The sequence below is a fragment of the Prionailurus viverrinus genome, chromosome B4 (assembly GCF_022837055.1).
Source record: "Prionailurus viverrinus isolate Anna chromosome B4, UM_Priviv_1.0, whole genome shotgun sequence".
In the NCBI taxonomy this organism is placed as follows: domain Eukaryota; kingdom Metazoa; phylum Chordata; class Mammalia; order Carnivora; family Felidae; genus Prionailurus; species Prionailurus viverrinus.
In genome coordinates this window covers 45,908,908-45,928,302 of record NC_062567.1, presented here as the reverse complement: position 1 = coordinate 45,928,302, position 19,395 = coordinate 45,908,908, and the positions used below count along the sequence as shown (strand labels likewise).

Genomic DNA, 19,395 nt, shown 5'->3' with positions numbered 1-19,395 from the left:
AAGGGGATAGACAGGCAGAGATATGAATAAAGTACTAAGAAAGCATAAAGCAAAAACATCAAACTCTGCTGAAGATGTCAGGGAGGGCTTCACTGAGGAGTTGACAGTTGAAGAGGACCAGGCTTCACCAGGTGGGTGAGAACAGCTTATAGGTAAAGGCACAGCATGACGAAAGACATGGGGCTCTACAGCAAGTAATTTCTACAGAAATTAAGAGTTCTGTGGGGTAAAGACAGTCCCCTCCCCCCTACTTCTTGTTAATAACACGTTAAGAACTTTGGGCTTTTTTTTTTCCTGGGATAGTAATATTTTTTACCGGAGTAGGCTAAAGATCCAACTTATTTTTGGAGGTGATAACTGATAGCCATGTGCTAGATGCTTAGGTTACTGGGGTGTAAGATTGAAATGGGGGCTGGAAGCAGGTTTCAGAAGAATCTGCACGCTGAATAAGAGATCTAGAATGTACCATGTAAGCAATGAAGGCCTTTGAAAGCGTTTGAGATGGCATGATGAAAGCAGTGTTTTTCTTGATATCTGTGTATACGTGGAATAATTTTCCTCTAGATTGTTCATGTTCTTTTAGTTCTGAGATAGATCTGGCTTACAAGCGTTTTCATGGGCTGGGCACCTGGATGACTCAGGAGGTTAAGTACCTGATTTCAGCTCAGGTCATGATCTCGTGGTTCGTGAGTTCGAGCCCCCACCTTTGGGCTCTGTGACGACAGCTCAGATCCTGGAGGCTGCTTTAGATTCTGTGTCTCCCTCTCTTTCTGCCCCTCCCCCACTTGTGCGTGCGCCCGTGCGCGCGCTCTCTCTCTCTCTCTCTCTCTCTCTCTCTCAAAAATAAGTAAACAACAACAACAAAAAAGAGTTTTCAGAGGCTATGTAATTTGAAAGGTATTGGGGAAGGAAGTTTTAGAGGTGTGCTTCCTTCCTTTCTTATTTTAAGGTTACATAGGCTGCCTCTTCAAATGTATGATATGAAGGAGGACATCCATGCCGCCATTTGAGGTTGGTTGTGGTTAGTTCTACTATTGCTACTTCTCGTTTGGAAGAGAAGTCTTCTCAGACTATAAAAATTATTCATATTACTACTGTTAGAGAAATGAAAGAACCTATAGAGAAAATTGTGTTTCAAGTTGTATTGCATTTGGATAGTCAGAGTAATGTAGAGGTATTCAGGATAATCCGAGAAAGTGCTGAGGAAAGAACGTCGTGTTAACCCTACAAATATAATTGTGAAATGGATTTTTGCTCAGGTGTTACCGAGAGTATTTCCTGAAAATAGGGGGAATCAATGAGTGAGCCCTCCTATAATAGCGAATACTGCTCCTGTTGATAATACATAGTGGAAGTGAGCTACTACATAGCATGTGTCACGAAGAACGCTATGTAACGAGGAGCTTGCTAGTACAATGCCTGTTAAGCCCCCTACAGTAAATAGGAAAATAAAGCCTAGGGCTCATAGCGTAGCAGGGAATCATTTAATGTGGCCTCCATGAAGGGTGGCAAGTCAGATATACTTTTACCCCTGTGGAGATAGCAATGATTCTGGTGGCTGATGTGAAGTATGCTCGTGTGTCAACATCTATTCCCATGGTGAACATGTGGTGAGCGCATACAGTGAAACCTAGGAAGCCAATAGATATTAATGCTCAGATTATTCCTATATAACCAAAGGGCTCTTTTTTGCCTGAGTAATAGGTGACGATGTGTGAAATTATTCTGAAACCTGGCAAGATTAGGATGCAGACTTCGGGTGCCCAAAAAATCAGAACAAGTGCTGACATGGGATAGGACCCCTCCAGCGGGATCAAAGAAGGTGGTGTTTAAGTTTCGGTCTGTTAGTAGTCTGGTAATGCCGGCCACTAATACTGGTAGTGATAGGAGTAGCAAGACGGCAGTAATTAGGTCGGATCAGAAAAATAAAGGTGTCTGATATTGAGATACAGCAGGGGGTTTTGTATTGATAATTGTAGTAATTAAATTAATAGCACCTAAGATTGAAGAAACGCCTGCAAGGTGGAAGGAAAAGAGGGTTAGATCTACAGAGGCTTCAGTGTGGGCTAGGCTACCAGCTAGAGGGGGATATACAGTTCATCCAGTGCCTGCACCCGCTTCTACTACCAATGATGCCAGTAGTAGTAGGAAGGATGGGAGAAGAATAATCTAATGGATTATTTCAAGCCAGTCTCCAATCTTCATCTTAAATGAATCTAATATCAGGTGTTACTAACACTTGGCAGCCAAATAAATGGCAAGGAAATCATAGTTATTTCTCTAAGCAGATTTTGGAGGAATAAAAGATCTAGAAATTTGCCTGTTAGGGAGGAAGATGGGAACATAAAGGTGAGTGTCTGACAAAGCCAATTAAGTACTATGCATCACTATCATGAGGAGAGCTAATCTTTGTAACCCCGTGTGGGAGTTACAGTCCTGAAGAAATGTTACTATCATACAGGCTACCGGATGTGAGATAGAACTCGGAGAATCCTTAGAGAAAAATATATTTTTGCCCTTATGTAGAAAGCCTACTGTAAAATATAATGCATCCTCAATCCAATATGTATATATAGGTTTAAGCATATAAAATTGCCTCTATGTGACTCTTTGACGCTCCAAATGGCAATTTCATATGGTTCAAAATAATAAACATGCACACACACACACATAAGATTATATTTATCAACTTATACGTGCATATCAGGTTTATGACCAGATATCTATCTATCTAATCTTTATATAGACAGAGACAGACAGGCAATAGAGGTGGAGAAAGAGAGATAGAAAAGCACTAAAAAATTGGCTTGAGTGTTTACTGTGAAAATATTTTACAAATCAAATGTGTTTTATAATAATAAATTCAGATATAATAATTATTAGTTATCTTTTAAATCCTAACAAAATGAGTTTTTTTTTAAAGTAGGCTTCATGCCCAGCACAGAGCCCAAGACAGGGCTTAAACTCACGACCCTGAGATCATGCCCTGAGCTGAGATCAAGAGTCAGTTGTTTAACCAACTGAGCTACCCAGGTCCTCCCCTGCCCCCAGAAAATGATTCTTGTATTTGGGCTCCCAGGTGGTTCAATTGGTTAAGCGCCCAACTTTGGCTCAAGTCATGATCTCGCAGCCCATGAGTTTGAGTCCCGCACAGGCTCTGTGCTGACAGCTCAGAGCCTGGAGCCTGCTTTGGATTCTCCCTCCTCTGCTCATGCTCTGTCTGTCTGTCTGTCTCTCTCTCAAAAATAAACATTAAAAAAATTAGAAAAAATCATTCTTATATTTTAAGAATAGTAGAGCAAAATTATGTTTTTATAATGACAAATATTCTTTCAAAATTGACTCCTTATGTGAATTTAATTAGACATATATTGAACTGTCTCCCTGTGGCCTTTCATGTCTCCATGTATCTGTGTTCTTTGTGCTACGTTCTTTGTAATTTTTTTTAATCTTTATTTATTTTTGAGAGAGAGAGAGAGAGACAGAGCATGAGCAGGGGAGGAATAGAGAGAGGAGACACAGAATCCGAAGCAGGCTCCAGGCTCTGAGCTGTCAGCACACAGCCTGACATGGGCCTCGAACCCACAAACTGTGAGATCATGACCTGAGCCAAAGTCAGACGTTCAACCGACTGAGCTACCCAGGCGCCCCACATTCTTTGTAATTTGTTCAGATCTATTCTATAATCTTTTATGTCAACTGAATGTATTCTGCTAGTTAAGTCCTCTGTTTAATTTTTAATATTATTCATTAAATTTTCTCATATGTAGAAATTATTTTGGTTCTTTTTCAAAAATGAGTGACCACTTTTAATAATCTCTTGCTCTTTATTTTTTTTATTCCTGCGTTAATTTATTTAAACATTTCATCTATTCTTACTGTAAATTCTGAGAAGGCGGCTGCCTATAAGCTGGAAAGAAAGTGCTCACCAGGAACCAGGAATTGGCAAGAAGATTAACCTTGGGCTTTCCAGCCTCCAGAACTGTGACAAACTAAACTTTTGTTGTTTAAACCCCCCAGTCTATGGTATTTTATTTCGTCAGTATGAGGTGACTACTACAGTGAGCTGATTAACAAGAATTGCAATACATACAAAGGTTTATAGTGAAAGGCACAAGTTGTGCTTAGTTGACATGTCCTAAAATTTTTTTTTTTAATTTTTATGGTCCTTTTGACATGGTTGTAATCAAGCCTTTGCACACTTTTCCCCAAGAACAGAACAATAACATAATTGCTCCAATCTGTCACTTAAACATGAACTTAAACGTGCTGCATTTCTATCCACAGGCTTCGGTTTGAAGGATGGCAAATCAACACCTTCTATGTCTCATCTCATTCCCTGTCAGCATCACCTGCCTCTGAGGCCCCTGCTGCTGCGGCCACCAGCACTGCACGGGCTCTGATGGGCTTCAGGTTGGCCTGTTTTCTCTCTACAGTCTGTGCTGTGCAATTCTTGCCTCCTGCCCTTGAGCTCCCCGGTTGGCGCTGGGGAATAGGATAGAAGGGTGTTCTCGCAGCCCCAGCGCTTTTGCTTGGACTTGTGGGGGACTTAGATCTTTGAGTTTTGGGAGATAAATTCTTCTGTTCCTCTTCCCAAACCAGTTGTCCTGAGAGATTCAGCGATTTATCCAGTCTCCTGAAATATCGTCAAAAATCTGTGCAGTTTGCTTGGTACCAAGCGGTGACAGCCTTTGTAATCACACATACATTGTTCTCACTTCTACGCTACCTCCCTTTTTCTTTCCTCCTTCTTTCCTGAGATTGCGCTCTCTAATAAAATAATCGCACATAGGCTTTTGTCACAAGCACTGTTTGAAAATCTGTTTGCTTGAAAATCTGTTTGCTCAGAAAGATGGTTGTAGAAATGATAAGACATATTTTTAGATGTTTCTAATTTGTTTTTCTCAGCTTATCTTCCACAAAGAGCTATTATTAGCTATTTTAGAGATGAGGGAATTTATTGATTTATTTTCATGTTTTTATTTATTTTTGAGAGCGAGAGAGAGGCAGAGCACGAGCTGGGGAGGGGCAGAGAGAGAGGGAGACACAGAATCCGCAGGCTCCAGGCTCTGAGCTGTCAACACAGAACCCGACGTGGGGCTCCAGCTCGTGAACCATGAGATCATGACCTGAGCGGAAGTTGGACGCTTAACGACTGAGCCACCCAGGCGCCCCTAGATGAGGGAATTTTAAATTCACCATTTAAAAAGAATCTAAAGTAAGAAAGCCATGAAACTTTTAATTGCAGACAAATATTTTTCCAACTTAGAGTTTGAAGCTTAAATGTAAACACTACCTGAGAGATCTTTTCCATTTAGGGAAAGGAAAGGTAGAAGGGAGTTAAACATATTAAGTATATTTTGCCATTAACAAAGGCAAGTATGTCTCTTGTCACATATTCCGTGGGAATTCAAAGAGGAAATATGTTTTAAACAACACAGGGAAAAAAATGTTACAATAAATATGACCTTTTTCTTTTCTTTTTAAGTTTATTTATTTATTTTGAGACGCAGTGTGCAAGACGAGGGTGGGGGGGAGGAGCAGAGAGAGAGAGAGAGAGAGAGAGAGAGAGAATCTTAAGCAGGCTCCGTGCCGCCAGCACAGAGCCTGACGCAGGGCTTGATGCCGCTAACTGTGAGATCATGATCTTAGATGAAATCAAGAGTCAGATGCTTAACCAACTCTGCCACCCAGGTGCCCCAATGTGACCATTTTCCAACATGAAGTAGCAGCAAGGTGTCATGAGAGGCTTTTGTTGCCTTTTCACCTTCTTGGTTATTTGTAAAGTAACAATTGAGGTTTGGAACTGTCAGGGGAGTAATGGTGAGAACAAACTAATACACAACCTTAGAAAGGTCATTTGACCACTGCTGGCTGAAAATATACAACATGATGAACATTAATGACTTTATACTATTGTGTTAGGGATATAGAAAACAGCCACCAAAGACAGGTTTCTGGTAGGGATGCTACTTAAATTGATCTGAGTTTGACATTCAGAGAACAAGGCATTGAAAGAAAACCTTTATTAAGTTTGAACATCAATGCTAAAATGCAAGATTTTTTCTTAAGTATTCCATCTTTCCCATATTTAAAGAATAATGCAAATGGAATTGCAAAAATAATATTCCATTGTCTGCGTATACCAAATTATGTTTCTGCATTTGTCGTGATAAAAATTTTGGTTGGTTCCACTTTTTTAGCATTTTGAGTAATATGCCATGAACATTCTATATAAGTTTTTGGTGGACATGTATTTAGATTTCTCTTGGACATATATTTATGAATGAAATTTAACATGGTAAGATACTGTCAAATTATTTTCCAAAATTGCCATATTATTTTACATTCCCACCAGCAATGTATGAGGGTTCCAAATTCGCCACATTATTGCCAACACTTGTTATTATCAGTCTGTTTTTTAATTTTTATCTTGTATTGTTTGTCTGTTTTTAATTTTTATTTTTTATTGTCTGTTTTTTGATCATAGCCATCCTAGTGGGTGTGAATTGTTATCTCATTGTGGCTTTGACTGGTATTTCCTTAATGACAAATGCATTTCAGCATCTATTTATGGACTTTTTAATAACTTCTTTATTTTCTTCAGAGAAATATTTATTCAAATCCTTTGTCCATTTTTAATTGGGTTACTTAACTTTTTATCACTGAGTTGTTATGTACTCTTTACATATTTGGGATACAAGTCCTTTCTCAGATATATGACTTGCAAATATTTTCTCCCTTTCTGTAGTCTCTTTTGTGATGTCTTTGTCTGCTTTGGGTATCATGGTAACACAGGCCTCACACTGAGTTAGGAAGTGTTCCCTCCTCTTCAATTTTTTTGAATGTGTGTAGAATTGATACTATTTCTTCTTTAAATGTTTGGTAAAATTAATCATGAAGTCATATGAGCTTGGGACTTTTTAATTACTGGAAATTCCTAAATTACAAATTCAATCTCTTTACTTACTATAGGTCTGTTCCAATTTTGTATTTCTTTTTGAATCACTTTTGGTATTTTGTGTTTTTGTAGGAATTTGTCAGTTTCATCTATGTTTTCTAATTTGTTAGCATGTAGTTGTTCATAGTATTCTCCTATAATCCTTTTTCTCCTTATTGCTGTAAGTTCAATGGTAGTGTCCCCTTTATTATTTCTGATTTCAGTAATCTGAGGATCCTGTCTTGATTTCTTGGTCAGTCTGGCTAAGTTTTGTTCATTTTGTTGATCTTTTCAAAGAACCAAGTTCGGTTTTAGGTTTTCTCTGTTGCTTTTCTAATTTCTATTACATTTATTTATGCTCTGACTTTTTTTTAGGTTTATTTATTTTGAGAGAGAGAGAGAGAGAGAGAGAGAGAGAGAGGGCACTCATGAGCAGGGGAGGGGCAGAGAGAGAGGGAGAGAGAGAGAATCCAAAACAGGCTCTGAGCTGTCAACACAGAGCCCGACGTGGGGCTCAATCTCATGAACAGTGAAATCATGACCTCAGCTGAAATCAAGAGTGGAATGTTTAACCAACTGAGCCACCCAGGCACCTCTATGCTGTAACTTTTAAGTTTATTTTTTTCTTTTTGCTTGCTTTACATTTAGTTTGCTCTTTTTTTCACCCAGTTTTTTAAGGTAGAAGATGAGGCCACTGATTAAAAAATCTTTTTTCTTTTTCAATATAGACAGATGTTCACAGCCATAAATTTCCCTCTAAGCACTGTTTTAGCTGCATTCCATAAGTTTTAGGATGTTGCATTTTACTTTTCATTCATTTCAAAGAATTTTAAAGCTTTACTTGCTATTTATTCATTGACCCATTGGTTATTTCGAAGTGTGCTGTTTAATTTCCACATTTTTGTCAATTTCTCAAATTTCCCTCTATTACTGATTTCAAATTTAATTCTATTGTGCTTAAAGAGCATACTTTGTGTGATTTCATTATCCTAAGCATACTGAGGCTCGTTTAATAACCTAATATATTGTCTCTCTTGTAGAATATTGTATGTGCAATGAAGAAAAAATGTGTATTCTGCTGCTGTTGGATGGAGTGTTCTATAGGTGTTTTTTGGGTCTAACTGGTTCAGAGTATTGTTCAAGTCTTCTGCTTCCTAATTAATCTTCTACTTAGGTGTCCTATCCATTTTTCAAGGTGAGAGATTAAATTCTCCCAACTATGATTTTGAATTTCTGTTTTTCCTTTCAGTTTTCGCTTACTGTTTATATGGGGTTTTTTTGCCCCTCATCTTTTTAGCTTTCAAACTATTTTTGTTAATGTTTATTTAGTTTTGAGAGATAGAGACAGAGTGCAAGCGGGGCAGAGAGAGAGGGAGACAGAATCCGAGCTGTCAGCACAGAGCCTAAAGTGGGGCTCAAACTCACAAATTGTGAGATCGTGACCTGAGCCGAAGTCGGATGCTTAACCGACTGAGCCACCCAGGCATCTCTCTTCCAGCGTTTTGAATGTTCATCTCATTGTCTTTTGCCTCCCTGGTTTCTAATGAGAAGTCAGCTGTTAGCTTTATTAAGAATCTCTTGTACACGGTGAACCATTTTTCTCTTGCTGATTTTAAGATTCTTTCTTTGTCTTTTGACAGACTGAATAAATGTGGATCTCCTTGACTTTCTCTTACTTAAAATTTAAGATTCTTAGATGTATAGGTTGATGTTTTTCATCACATTTGGGAAGTCTGTGTCTATGATTTATGCCAATATTGTTTCTGCCCCTCCCTCTCTCTCCTCTGCTCTGGGATTCCCATTTTGCCTATGTTGGTATGCTTGATGGTATCCCACAGCTCCTTGAGATCTTGTTCATTCGTCTTCAGACATTTTTCTTTCTGTTCCTTAAACTGGGTAATCTCAATCGAGCTACCTTTAAATTTTTCAATTCTTTCTTCTGCAAGCTCGAATCTGTTGTAAACCCCTCTGGTAAATTTTTCATTTCAGTCATTGTACCTTCAATTCTAGAATTTCTATTTGGTTCTTAAAAACATTTTTTAAATTCCTTTATTGATATTCTTTATTTGGTGAAGCATCAATGTCATACTTTCCTTTAATTCTTCAGACATGATTTTCTTCAGTTTTGAATATATTAATAATAGCTAATTTAAAATTTTTGTCTAGTACCTCTAAAATCTGGGTCCCATTAGGGTCAGTTTCTATTTATAACTTTCTTCCTGTGTTTGAACCATAATTTTCCTCTTGGAAAGTGTATATTTGAGAACATATAACGTGGCAAAACTGGAATTCAGGTCCCTTCCCCATGATGTGTTCTTGTTAGTTTTTATTGTTATTGCTGCTGGATTTATTTCTTTATTGGGGTGGGGGTTGTTTAGTGACTTTCCGGGACTAATTCTGAAAAGTCTGTATTCCCTGTGGTGGTCAGCCACTGAAGTCTATTATTAACTAAATGGTCAGGAAATGATTGGTCAGATACTTTCCTAAATGCCTTGAGCCAGTAGGTCTTCTATCCTTTCTCAAGGAACTTTATTTGTGTTCTGGAACTCCAGTAATGCTCAGGCAATGTATAATTCTGCCTTTGCCTTTACTTCCTGCTTGTACAGGGCCTCAAGACCGACCAGAGATGAGAGATTGGGGCACTTTTGGGTTTTTCCTCACATGTGCACAGCCCTGCTAATATATGTGGACTTCCAAATCCCTGGTAGTATATCAGATCTTTTCAAAGACCCCAGTGAACATCTCCTTTTATTTTTCTGTCTAGGCTCTTGTTTGCCCCAACTGATGCTGTAAGTGTCTGTGATATCAAATAATCTTTGTTGGTTGTTTTCCACATACACCCTGGAGGTAGGGCTTTTGAGCTCTGATCAGGTCAAATAATGACAATGCCTTTTGAATAAAGATTTTCCAAGCAGCTTTGAGACAGATCAAATAGTGATAATGCTCTGGGAATGGAACCATTTGAAGAACTCTGAATTTGGCCAGCCTGCCCTCATGCTTCATGGCACTGAGGCTATTGTTTTACAAGGCCACTGTAGAACTCGGGAGAAGGGCATGGGGTAGGTCAAGTTTAAGAGCCATAAATCTTGTTCTTACTGAGGTTCAGCAATTTCTTTTTTTGGAATAAACACTCCTCAAGATTGTTACAAGTCTTTGGTTAATTTTTAGAATTCTGAAAGAGTTTATTTGTATGATTTTTTTCTCCCATGTTTTCATTGCTTTTATGAAGGAGTGGACTGACTCTAATATCCCAGACATTCCAAGTCCCTTCATTAGCTCTTATTTTTGCCTATTCCCTTCCCAATATTTTAGTGACCCAGTTTCTATTTGGGAAAAGAAAGTCTTCCCAATGGATATTAGTCTTGTCTTGGAATTGTTCTGTGCCATTCCAAAAGCAGGAAATAAATATACAATCTTTTAAAATATTTTCCAGATGCAATTATTAACAAATGTCTGTATCAATCAACATGTTCTCTAGCTTACCTGGTATCCTCATTCTCTTCCTTCAACCAACTGTTCTTTGCATTTTTGTAGTGATTGAGTCTTTGAAAAAGAATGATGAATAGTATTGATTCTCACTTTCTATAAAATATATACACATGTGAGTACAAAAATATACACTGTTCCCAATATATTCATTGGCCTGAATCCTTAAGATCTTTCTGGAACACAGATAAAAAAATTCTTCTCCTAGAATTTCATACTACATTTGTTTATAATTATTGTTTCTATATTTTTTAACATCTTTGTATCTGAGAGAATTTATCCTTAGTAAACATGAAAGATGAAATTTACTGAGTGCTAATTAAATGTCAGTTACTATGATACATAAAATGATTTGTGCATAATAAGTGTTTAATAATTACACTTTGAATAAATACTACTTCACCTATTTTTATTTTAACCTCCTTAACTGTACCCTTAATTTTTGACAGATACACATTGCCCTCAACAAGGAACTAGAAGAATTTGAAAATATGTTGCACTCATAAAATAGTAGAGTGGGTGGGAAAAAAAAAAGATGAAAAAGTACTGCTGAAATTAAGAATAGGTTCAAAATAGACTTTGGGAAACTTTAGATATCTCTCAATTTCTACCACTCCTACTCTCTGCCTCTCCAAAACATCCTTTTGTATGAAATGATACAAAACAACTGGTAAAGATTTGCTCTTGTGGGCCCCCACTGTGATGCCAATCTCAGCACCCAAATTACTTTCTTCTTCTGTCCTATTGTGTATTTGTCACAAGACAATTTGTCATCACCATGCTAGTATTCACAGTCCAAGGCAGCAAAGCCCATGCTCAACGTCATGCTCCATAATTATCTTTGTTTCTATGAAGCCCCTCTGTGCCCACTTAGCATTTTAGATATGGATCCGAATGTGGTAGCAGTTTCTCATAGGTACTGTAATTGCTTCTGTTTTGATTTTGTCCATGTGTTTTAACTAGATTTCATGTAAAACATCTGGAGACACTAATTACTGCCTGTCCTATAAACTTACACTCCTACTTGCCCTGGTGACAGTCATGTCATTAACTGACTCAAAACCAACTCTAATTAATCAACCGACAAATAAAGATGGTCCACCTGCCTGTACCAGTCTTAGTCTGAACCCAGCACAAAATAATATCCTTTGCAGCACTGCCTGTGAAAATCCTGGGCACTGATAAGACAGTCTACTTATTTCTTAGGCTAAATTACCAAGGAACACGGAGTACAGTAAAACCTTGGATTGCAAGTAACTTGTTCTGAGAGTGTTCCACAAGATGAACAAGAATTTCTAATAAATTTTAACTTGATAAGCAAGCAACATCTTGCACTACGAGTAGTATGTGATGCTGAACATCACATGATCACAACTGAGACCATGGTTCTTGAAATTCACTCTCATATACAAGTGCTTTGGATTACAAGCATGTTTCCGGAACGAATTATGCTGGCAAACCAAAGTTTTACTGTAGTTTTATATTTAAAAATCTATATCTAGGTTATCTTCAGGGGTAGATTCAATTCACAAGCCACTCGGGAAAGTCCTGAGTACGTGTCTTGTGCCCATCCCCCACACCGAACAGCTTATTAAGGAAGCTGAGTCCTTGCACGGTATTTCACTTTCAAGCAGTTAGCTTTACTGTTTGGCTGCATTCCAATCTGTGTAATTATCCTGTCCTCCCTGTTAAAGAAAAATAAAATCCCACCAAATCATAGTGGTTTTAATTAGGGAAGTTATTCATTACTTCCTCCTTTAAAACAGACAAGGAGCTATCAAATTGTGTTTCCACTGCTATATAGCAGTTGTGGTCAAACCAGAGGGGTTGGGTTTAACGATAGTAAGGAGTTTCCTAATTAGTTCCATAATGGACCTTAGAGACCGTCCCATAAAAAGCATTATGGAAGTAGAATGGGGTATTTCTGTACAAATGGGTCCTGCTATATATAGAGAGAAAAAAGTGAAGTTCTATCTACCTTGTTCTGCTTAGGCCCCAAGATTCATGTTAATCAGAGATCTCAATTTTTGTTATTTTATTTTTTTAAAACATTTATTTATTTATTTATTTTGAAAGAGAGAGAGAGAGAGAGAGTGAGAGCACACAAGCAGGGGAGGGGCAGAGAGAGAATCCTAAGCAGGCTCCACACTTAGCACGGAGCTGATGGGGTTCCATCTCATGACCTCTCACGATCATGAGATCATGACCTGAGCTGAAGGCAAGTCAGATGCTCAACTGGCTGAGCCACCCAGGAGCCCTGGATATCTCACATTTTAAATTGCATCCCAACATGCTAAGAAGGCAGAAACCATTCTCAGCACACGTGATTGAGTGGTTCATTAGGAATATATATCAACATTAATATATCATAAGTATTTGACACACAGAATTTTTAAGGAATGTTTAGTGAACAGAATGTATTTTAAAGGAGCTCATAATTTAAAGAACTTTGCAAAGTGGACATATTTAAATTTATTATAAATTAATAAATGTATTATAATTTACTCACAAATTATTAATTACCAATATTGATTAATAATATAGCCTGTTAATATTAACTGACAATATTTGTTATTAGTTATTAAACTAAGAGCTAATTTGTTATTATTAAATAAATTATTGTATATGTTTATCATATATTAATTATTATAAAACCACAAACACATACGTATAATATATGGCAGGCTTAGTGAATTCCTGAGGATTATTATTCTCCTATAATCAGGTGTTTAAAAAATGTAAGCTCGAGGTTTTTCTATTTATTTTACATTAAGAAATTACTTGCTGGTTGTAAAGCGTTAAAACTTTTACAAGATATCATTTCTTTCTAATTATAAATACAATACTCATTGCATAAAACTTCGAAAATCATTATATCACCAACTTGAAAAAGCTAATATGAGCAGTTTGGTGAAGATCTATCCATATTATAATCTGCATCACAATCAACATCCCATTTATTTTTTATTTCACAACATATCATCAACATTTTACAGGCTGGATGGTATCTTATGCAGCATTATTGTCTTTGCTTGCCAAGTATGAATATGTCACAATTTACAATCTCTGGTTGTTGGAAATATAGGCTTCTTCAGTTTTTTAATATTCCAAGTAGGGCTTCAACGACCATTTTTCATACGTATCATTGCACTTATCTTTGACAAAGGCTTTGTGTCATCTTTGATTAATTCCATACATATAGACTCCTAAATGGAATTACTGGATGAAATATATGCCTGTTTTTGTGTGTTTTGGTTTTTAATGCCACTTGCTCTTAAGAAGTTTATAGAAATCTTGCCTGCGTTACTGCCAACAAAGAGAATTATGATTTATTTTTATCTTTTTGTGACCCTGAAAGGCAAAACAGTGGATTTTTTCACATGTGCCCCCCCCAAAATTTTTTTTAATGTTTATTTATTTTTGAGAGAGAGAGAGAAAGAGACAGGACATGAGCAGGGGAGGGGCAGAGAGGGAGACACAGAATCTGAAGCAGGCTCCAGACTCTGAGCTGTCAGCACAGAACCCGACAAGGGGCTCTAACTCACGAACCATGAGATCATGACCTGAGCTGAAGTTGAACGGTTAACTGACTGAGCCACCCAGGCACCCCTGTGCTTGATTTTTTTTAATTAAGTTTTTATTTTAATTCCAGTACAGTTCACATACAGTTCACATATTAGTCTCAGATGTACAATATAGTGAGTCAACAATTCTATACATTATTCAGTGCTCATCATGGCAAGTGTAGTCTTAATCCCCTTTACCTATTTCGCCCAACCTCCAACCAACCTCCCATCTAATATGCTTTATTTTAAATGAGTACCTTTAGTTAAAGTTATTTTTTCCCACCAGAACATTTTTTACGTGAAGCATTCTTCAGAATACATGGTTCTAAAAGATATATATATATATATAAAACATCCTATCCAAGGAAAATAGAATACACATTTTCTTATGAAGAAATTCCGAAGTTTCTTCATAAATTTCGGTAACATTCACTAAGGATTTTTGTGCTTTTGTGCAATTTGTACTTTTTTTGGAATCGCCAATTAATTCTTTTGCTTATTTTTTCTATCAAAGTATTCCTCTTTTGAACTGATTTGCAAAAATCTTTATGTATTACAAAAATCAAGAATATACAAAATTAAGACTACTGTCATTCACGTATAGCTTAGCTTTTAAATCTATTTATAATAAAATCAAACATACTGAAAGTTAAAAAAAATTCATGCCTAAACTTAGAATTATGTTTTGAGAAGTTCTCTACATGATATAATTAAATTAATATTCAATACTTTTTTTAAAAATCATTTTACACTTTTAATTTGCATTTAAGACTTCAACCACTTTGGGATTTATTTTGGTATTACAGATTTTTTCCCACTGAATGCATTATGACAGAGTTGAACTTGCTATTCATAGAGTTGTTTCCTGCTTATTATCGTTTTTTAATCACTGATGAATTGAAACATAAAGGAGGTTGGAACTTTAGGAATGCAAAACAACAGGGTGGGAAACATTCCAATTTTTCTTTAAAATATATGAAACGCTTATACTAATTTTTGTGAAGATCTCAATTTATACAAAGGCTTTGTCCACAAGAATTCTTCTCAAAGAACTGCTAAAACATGTGTCACATAACTAAAATCACATATATACCTATCTTAATCTTTGAGGAAGAAACAGACTTAAATTTTTATTATTGATGGGTAACCCTCAGTTTTCACTTGTCAGAATTTTCCAGATTCTGTGTTGTCAATATAATATGTAAGGAAACTTTAGAGGCTGGAAATCACTTCTCATTGCATAAGCAGTTTTGTTGTAACCAGTGAACTAATGAGGAAAGAGACATGAGATACAGTCTATATTAGGTTATCAAATTTATAATCCAGGAATTCCAGTAGAATATTTTAACTAACTTAATCCATCATGTTTTTTCCAATTTAGGAAGTCTTTCAAAGGAGACAAAATTGGATGAATTGTTTAAATAGGCCATGAGGCTATACAGAGATTTCACATCTTACCTGGTAGGTTTACACTAAGCTCTCTCTGTACCTTCAGTTATTGGCATATCGATAAGAGCAGGTAAATGAGAAAGAGTTCAAGTTGAAGCCTTTCCGGTCAAGGAAAAAAAATTGACTACTTTCTTCCCTGTCACACCTTTTCAGTTGTGAGTTGTTTTCAATTATGGGGTGTGTCTCGTTAATACACGAAAACTCAAAGAAATCTTCCTTCTTATTGCAGATTACGTGTTCACTGAACCCTTCCAATTTCCAACCTTTCCAAAATTCTCCTCTTAATTTTCGTTTTACAGAAACTGTCTTGGCTGAAAACCCAATTAAAACTCCTTTTAAAATGTACAGCAGTCCCCTTCACGCCCACAGGGTGGTTAGAGAATTAATGAAGCACTAAATTGGCAAACTAAGTTTCATCCATCTGGCAGGCTTCTTTAGTGAGACAGAATTTGCCATCTCAGTGCTGCCCTTCCCCAGGATTTCACAGCCCCCAAGGGGGTTGCCCACAGAGAAGAATGTGAGTTTGTTATCTGTGTCCTCTTCCCTCCCACACACCCCAACCCCCCACAGCAGATATGCTTTATTTTCAAACAAGGGACCACCCTCTTTGTCATCTCAGAAATACACCAGGTTACTTAACTACTTCTACAAACTAAAGGTGTAACAATAGGCAAGAATTACACGACTTCTAACACTCTCAGTGCTTAATCTTAGGAGACATGTTTTCAGAGAAACAAATATGATGGAGATCTAAACCTAGAGCATAAATCCAGGCTCATTAACAGACTTCATATGTATCTATACTTCCTGACAGTTATTCACTCATTTCCAACGACATATTCATTCAACAGTATTTGTTTGAGTTCTGCTCTGGGCTATGTACTACTGTAGGTGCCGAGGATGCAGCAGTTTTTAAAGCAGACAAACATGCCTGCTTACATTGTAGAAATAGACAGTCAACAAATAAGACCAATAGATAAGCTGTATAGTGCTTTAATGGCAGAAGTGCTAAGGAGGAAAGTAAAGCAAGGAAAGGTGCGGGAAGGAAAGCAATGAGGGCATATTAAACTAAATCCTTATATAAAGTGGCCAGGAGAGTCTCACTGAGAAGGTAACATTTGAATAACCAGCCAAATATGGCAAGATCACTGCTGAGCAGAGAGGAGGTGCAAGGGGACATTCGAGGTAGGGAGAAGAGCTGGGGCAAAGCTTCTACCTGTCACACTGGAAGAACAGCCAAAGACCGTGACTGGAACAGAAGAGCCACATGTAGAGCAGGGCACTACTCTAGGGTCCAAAAGGTAAGAGGTGTCCAGATCATGATGGGCCTCGTAGCTGGTTGCAAGCACTTTGCCTCTGATTGAGAAATGAAGCCATCGATGTGTTTTGCTAGGATATGTTCAGATGACTGATTCATTGATTGATGGACTACCTGAGTCAAGGAAGCAGTCTTTATTGCCTCTTCCATCACCCTTAGACCCAAAAAAGGGAGGAAGGACAGGTGTTGTTGCCTGGGGCAGAGTGAGTTCCAGCTCCATCCACTGCAGGCTTGGTTTAGAGTGCTTGGTTATAACCACAGCCGTCCACCAAGAGAAAGAACATTCTGCCTGTTTCATCTCATTCAATGTAGGACTGGGCACTGTGGGGTTTGAGAGCATGGAAGGAGTCAAGGATGATCCAAAATGTGAGACCTGGGCCAAGGGGGAGGATTCAATTGCCACCAACTGAGATGGGAAAATTGCAAGAGAGCAGGTTTGGCAGGAGAATGTGAGAAGCCCAGTTTCGGGCACATTAGTCTGAGGACATGCATTTGTGAGCAACCTAGTCAGGTTGAAGAGGATGTTCTTTGTCGATGGAATGGAGAAAAAGGAACTTCTCAGTTTTTTTTTATTCTTAATAGAATATTTCAGATAAGTAAAAAGATGTTTTATACCTCCAAAGAATACTCCCAGTAAAGTTTCTATAGCCACGGAAAAATCCAGAACACAGAAACTGGGTCTAAATGAGACAAGTGTTTCAACATCTTCTGTATTGCAGGTTTAAATAATGTTAGTTTATTGGCAGTCTCACATACCCTGTAATAAGGGAAGTCAGACAAAAATGAATACACTGAACTAATTTTGTTCTGCAACACTGTGAACTCTAGTTCAGACTACTACCTTTAGATTTCTCTGGAGGCAGTGTAGCTTAATGGTCTGCTCCACCACTTATTAGCCTTGTGACCTTATCTCGTATCTTCCTCTGTTAAGATGAGGATCATAATAAAGGTCAAATTTGGGAGTTAAAAGGTAGAGTTAATAAAACACAAGAAATAGTAAAGAAGGTGTGAGAAGGAATAGGTAGTCAAATTATTATAAGCAGCCCAGAGACCAAAGACAGGTAGAGATAGGAAAGGCAACAAAAAGCTAATTCCCCTGAAATCCTACCCTGAGGACGCTGTTTCTTTTCCTTTCCTTCTCTCGACTTTGTCTCAGACTCTGTGAGGAAATCTTTCCATGCTTTTTACTGAAAGGGCAAAATTAGCAGTCACCGCATGACATACCCAAAAGTCAAAATTTTGGCACTTGCCATTTTCCATGGAGAAGGAAACTTTCTGGAGTAGCCACGGCAGCTTGAGAGGGTGGGGGGTACCAGTCAGCAAGTGGAGCTTGTGGGGTTTTGCTGCTATCTGGTGGAACCTGGGCTCGGTGAGAAAGAGCATGAAGTGAATCTCACCACCTAGGGATCTGCTCAGCTACTTGAAGCTATTTGGGGTTGTATCGTGCTTAATACATTTTCCTTAAATAGTCTTTTTCTTGAATGTAAATGTATTATTTAGATAAAACACAACTTCCATCTGTCCCATTTACCTATGGTAAAGTCTTTTTTAGAAGATCTATACTGAAATGGCTTTTCATTACTTTAAAGCCATAGTCTCTCATCAAGCAAAGGGAAAACCATGTGGCAAGGAGCATAGTTTTGAATTCCAAAGGATCTGAACACATTTCAGACAGGAGTATTCAAAAGTCTGAATGGTGTTTACGTTTTGAAAATAAAGTTTTCTCAACTTTTATTTAATACTCACATAAATTAAATGATCATGTGAATTGGCCAAATTTGGACAATTGGAGGGGTGAGTGGGTGGAAGAAGGGTAAGAGACAAGGGCATCCAGGATCAGCGTTCCTCAAGACCACCACTGGGGTTAAGGGGGTGTATTCAGTGTAGAAAAAGCAGTATAATCAAAATTAGATTCAAAATTCTTGGCAAAGATAGAAGCAAATGGTCAAAGCTGGGGAAGTGAGGCAGAGCAGGGACAAAGCTTAACTGTGCAAAGGAAAAATAAGTCAACTCCAGAAAGGGATAACTATAAAGGATAAAGATAAAGAATAGGTCCAAATGCAGAAGTCAAGAGATTTAGTAACCAACCCATTGAAAATGTTACTGTCTCGGGATCCCAGGCCAGACATCTCTAACTACAGTGAATTGGTATTAGAATAGCAAAATTTGGTATATCAGTCTCTTCAAAGAGCATGTTTATATTATTCAATTAATGGGACCAGTGATTCTAGGATTCAAGAGTACGGCTCAGCAATATACTACGTGCCACTGTTGCAGAACAAAATCATTCAATCTTTTCTTATTCAGCCAAATGTGTACAGACTTCAAAAATTCAGAGAAAGTTTTCATGCAGGTATTCAGCATGGCTGCTAAAACTTAATGACTCCTACAAATCAGCCGCCTCCTTCCCCAGCAGACAAGGATAACTCCCCTGTAAGTTTAATTACTGTCAAGAGCCCAGATTGCTAGGCTGGTGTGTGGGAATGTGCTCCCCTCCTTCCAACATGAGAGCTCCTGTGTCAGCACTGCCTTGATCTGGCAGCATATAGTAATAGAAAATTCTGCAATTACAATGAAATAGACAGAAAGTTGATAAATGAGGCTTTGGACTAAAGCATTTAGAAACCCACAGAAAT

General features: G+C 37.6%; 1 pseudogene; it reads right to left on the bottom strand.

The window, feature by feature from the left end:
- Positions 1–814: 814 nt before the first annotated feature.
- Positions 815–19,395, bottom strand: part of LOC125170573 (cytochrome c oxidase subunit 1-like) — a 39,930-nt pseudogene continuing 21,349 nt past the window's right edge.